Source organism: Penaeus monodon, chromosome 1 (assembly GCF_015228065.2).
Source record: "Penaeus monodon isolate SGIC_2016 chromosome 1, NSTDA_Pmon_1, whole genome shotgun sequence".
NCBI lineage: Eukaryota > Metazoa > Arthropoda > Malacostraca > Decapoda > Penaeidae > Penaeus > Penaeus monodon.
The window spans coordinates 1,364,948-1,370,465 of NC_051386.1; positions in this window are offsets into that span (position 1 = coordinate 1,364,948).

The following is a 5,518-nucleotide window of genomic DNA, read 5'->3' on the forward strand; positions in this document are numbered from 1 at the left end:
AATGAAGTGTGTGTAGTTTAAAAAAGTTGGGTTTTTGCGATTTATGTGAGGTGGAGGCGGAACATTTTTACCAACTCCACTCCGGCTCCAGCAACACCAAATTCCTTTCTGACTTGGACTCCGACTCCACAGCCCTCTGATATATATATAATATCTATATATATATTTAATATTTATATAGAGATAGAGATATATATATATAGATATATATAATCGATATAGAGAATACATATATATATATATCTATATAAGATTATATATAAATATAATATATAATATCTATATATATATTATATATATAATTATACTATAGAATATATATATATAAGATATATCTAATACTCTATATAATTATATATATATGAGATATAGATAAAATAGATATATCTATAGTCTATATCATATATATATATATATATATATAATCTTATATTATATATAGATAATATCTATATATATTATAATTATGATTAATATATTTATAATAAGATACATATAGATATGCATGATATAATATAGTATCTATGTATAATGATATATAGATAATATATAGATTAGATAATGATATAGATAAGATATATATAATAGACATAGAATATATATAACTAATATTATAATAGTAGTAATATCTAGATAGAATATTAGAGATTAGGGGGATTTTTTGGGGGTTTGGGGGCCCCCAAAATTTTTTAAAAAAATAAAAGGTTTAAAAACCCAAATTTTTGTTTTGAAAGGGGGAAAATAAATTAAAATAAAAAAAATAAAATAAATATAAATATAAAAAAAATAAAAAATATAAAATAATAATAAATAATTTTATAAATTATAATAAATTAAAAAATAATTTAAAATAATATATATAATAAAAATTTATATAAATATATTTAAAAAAATTTTAAAAATTTTAAAAAAAAAAAGGGGGGGAAAAAAAAAAAAAAAGAAAAAAAAAAAAAAAAAAAAAAAAAAATAATAAAAAAATAAAAAAAAAATTTTAAAAAAAAAAATATAATAAATAAAAATAATATAAAATAAACAAAAACAAAAAAACAAATAAAATAAAAAAATAATAAATAAAAATATTATAAAAAAAAAAAAAAAATTAGATATATATATATAAAAAAAATAATAAATATCAAAAATCAAATTAAATATAATATTATAATAGATATAAGATTAAAATATATAATATTTTATTTTTAAAATAATAAAATATATAAAATAAAAAAATAAAATATAAAAAATAATATATTTATTTAAACATAATGTATTAAATTTTTTTATATATATATATAATAAAAAATATAATAGAATATAAAATATTATATTATATATATATATATATATATAAAAATTTATATGTAATTAAAAATAATAATATATATATAATAAAAAATATATATATATATAATATATTTTTATTTTAAATTTTATATAAATTTATTATATTTTATATAATATTATATTATATTATATATATATATATAAAATATTATATATTATTATATATATAACATATATACATAGACTTATACAAATACATTCTACACGTATAAAACCGTGTTTTTCCCAGTCAGCATGGATGGCAAGAACACTGTACTGTAATACAAGTTCACTTATTGTCTTTACACATAAAATGGCTCTACAAGTGCCCAGTCACCAAGCAGTCAGTGGTTAGTCAACCTCTCTCCTGTGTACCCTTTTCCTTGACTTTTGGAAAATGCCTTTTGTATTATTTCATTGTCTTTATTGTTACCAAGATTTTTAAAAAAAGTTGGATTGTGATATCAATAAGAAAACAAAAAGATCGATATAATAGTATTTGAAAAAAAAACATTTTCCCCCCCAATTTAAGGAAGGGGAAATCAGGGGAGGTCCAACGGGTTTGTTAGACTCCTTTTGGCTGAGTACATAGGGGGTTTTTTGGTAGCAATTCACAAAAATCTAAAGGGGCTACAAAGGCATGGGGATTGGGTAAATTTTTATATATTATTATTTATATTAAAATAAAATTAAAATATATATATAATTATATATATATATATATATTATACATTATGTATATATATATATAATATTATATGTATATAATTTTATTGTATATTATATATATATATATATATATAATATTAATAATATATATATAATATATATAATAGATTATAATATATATTAAAGTGTATAATAATGTGGGAATTTTATGTGTGTGTGTGATATATAATTTTTGTAATATATATTGGTGGTGTGTATATATATATATAATAATTATATATATAAAGTGCAATAAAGCATACATATATATTAAAATTTAGGTATGTATAATAACATAATTTATAATAAAATAAATGATAAATTTTTAAAATTATTTTAAATATAAAAATATATAATATAATATATATATATATAAGATAATAAATAAATTAAAAATTAATAATATATAAAACACACCAATTTATATATAAATATAATATATATTTATAATTATAATTAATTAAATATAATTAAATTATATAAAAAATATTTTTTTGGGGTGGGGTGTGGGTGATAATTTTTAAAAATATGATAAATATATATATTTTTAATAATAATATATAAAAAATTTAAAATTTTAAAAATATAACACACAACATTAATAAATATATATATAAAAAAATATAAAAAATAATTTTTTTTAAAAATATAAAATTTTAAAACACACACATTTTATATATTATATAATAATAAATATAATATAATATATAAAAAATATTATATATTAAAAAAAGTGGTGTGGGTGAAAAATATATATATAAATTTTTTAAATAATTTAAAAACACACACACACACAACCAACACACACACACACACACACACACACACACACACACACACAACCCCACCCACCAAAACACACCACACAACACACATATATATATGATGTTATATTTTATATATATACAAAATAATAAATAAAATAAAAAAAAGGGGGGGTTTTTGGGGGTGGTAAATAAAAAATAAAAAATAAAAAATATAATAATTTTTAAAAAAAATATAAAAAATACAAAATTTTAAAAGTTGGGGGGGGTGTGGGGGTGGGGGGTGGGGGGGGTGGGGGGGGGGTGGGGTGTGTGGGGGGGGGGAAAAAAATAAAAAAATATTTTTTAAAATTTTTAACAAACAAATAAAATACAAACAAAAAAAAAATTTTAAAAAACAAAAAAACAAACAATAATTATAATATATAATAAAAAACAAAAACATATAAAAAAATAAACAAAACAAATAAAATAACTAACAAACAAAAAAATACAAACTAACAAACAAATAAAAAGAAAACAATACAAAAAAAAAAAAAAAATTTTAAAAAAAAAAAAGAAATAGAAATAAAAATATATATAATTTTTATAAAATAAAAAAAAAAAAAAATAAAAAACAAATTTTCCTAAAATAAAAAAAAAATAAAAAAATAAAAACAACAAAACAATTAACAAATAACAAATACAATTAATATAAAATATATAATATAAATAAAAAAAAATAAATATATAAAAATATATAATATATATATAAATTATTAATTATATATTATATATATAAAATAAACATATAAATTTAAATATTAATAATATATATATTTATAAATATAATATTCATATACATATATACCATATTAATATTATATAATATAATAATATAATATATATATAATTATATTACATAATACACAATATATATAAATATATATATATATAATATAATTAATATTTTGGGGGTGTGTGGTGTGGTGTGTGTGTGTGTGTGTGTTTGGGGTGTGTTGTGTTGTGTTGTGTGGGTTTTATATATATATATATATATTTATTATAATATATATATATTTTAAATATATATTATATATATATATAATAATATATATAAAATATATATTATAAGTATGTATATAATTGTATTTATTGTATGTAATTTTTAAAGTATTTTTAATGTATATAAATATGTATATGTATATGTTATATATATATATATGAAAATAAAATATAAAATATATATAAATAAATATATATATAGAATATTATATATATGTTATAATTTTTATATGGTATAATAATATATATATATATATAAATATATATATATATATAATATATGTAAATAATATGTGTATTATAATATATATATATATAATATATATATATATAATATTAAAATATATATAATATATATAATTATATATAAAATATATTAATATAAATATATATATATATGTGTGTGTGTGTTTATATATATAAATATAATTTTTATATATAATGTTATTATAATTATATATTATTAATTTTATATTTTAATGTATATTATATTTTGTTTTTTTATAATATGAATATATAAATTTTTATGTATATATATGTATATATATATATATATTATAGATTTATTATATATATATAATTATATTTATATATAATAGTGATAAAATAATATATATTTTTATTAAATTTTTTAAAATTTATTTATATATTATATATTAAAATATATATAATCATTATAATATATATTATATATTATTATTATTATTGTGTTGTGTGTGGTTGTTGTGTGTTTGTGTGTGTGTGTGTGTGTGTGTGTGTGTGTGGGGGTGTGTGGTTTTGTGGGTTTTGTGTGTGTGGGGTGTGTATATTGTGTTATTTTTACATTTGGGGTTTTTGTGTGTATAATATTGGTATTATATACATGTGTGTGTGTTTTTATATAATATAGTTTATTATTACATGTGGTGTGTGTGTAATTTTATTATGTGGTATATATATTGTGTGTGTGTGTTGGGTGTGTGTGTGTATTTATAGTGTGTGTATTATAATGTGTGTGATATATATTTTTGGGTGATAATATATGTGTGGTTATATGGGTGAATAATGGTGGAAATATAGTGGTGTATATAATGTGTGTGAAATTATGGTGTATAAAAATTGGATAATATATTATGATAATTAATGGTAATTTTAATATGTAATTATATAAATATGTATATATATATATTTATATATATATTAATATATTTTAATATAATTAATATATATAGATTTTTTATAAAAAGTTTATATTATAAAAATTTTATATATATAATATATAATATATATATATTATCTATTATCTATCTATCTATCTATCTTCTACTATTACTATCTATTATCTTCAAATTATCTATCTATCTATATAATAAAATATATATAAAATATATTTTTATTTTAATAAGTAGTATAATTATAATTTATGGGTTTTGGTGTATAATAAAGGGAGCAGTTTATTTCAGAAACTACAGAATTTTTGCTTTTTTTTGGGTTGAGTAAGTACTGACTAGATTTATATTTTTTTCTTTTGTCGGTTTCAGGGATTTTGAAATTTAGAATCTTATTTGTATTGTTATACAGATTTTCAGTTCTTTGCTTTTTTTTTTTCCTTTCTTTTTTTTCCTTTTTTTTTTTCCCTTCCCTTTAAATTTCCCCCCTTTTTTTTTTTCTGAAGAAAACCAATGGGGGCAGGCCAAAAAAAA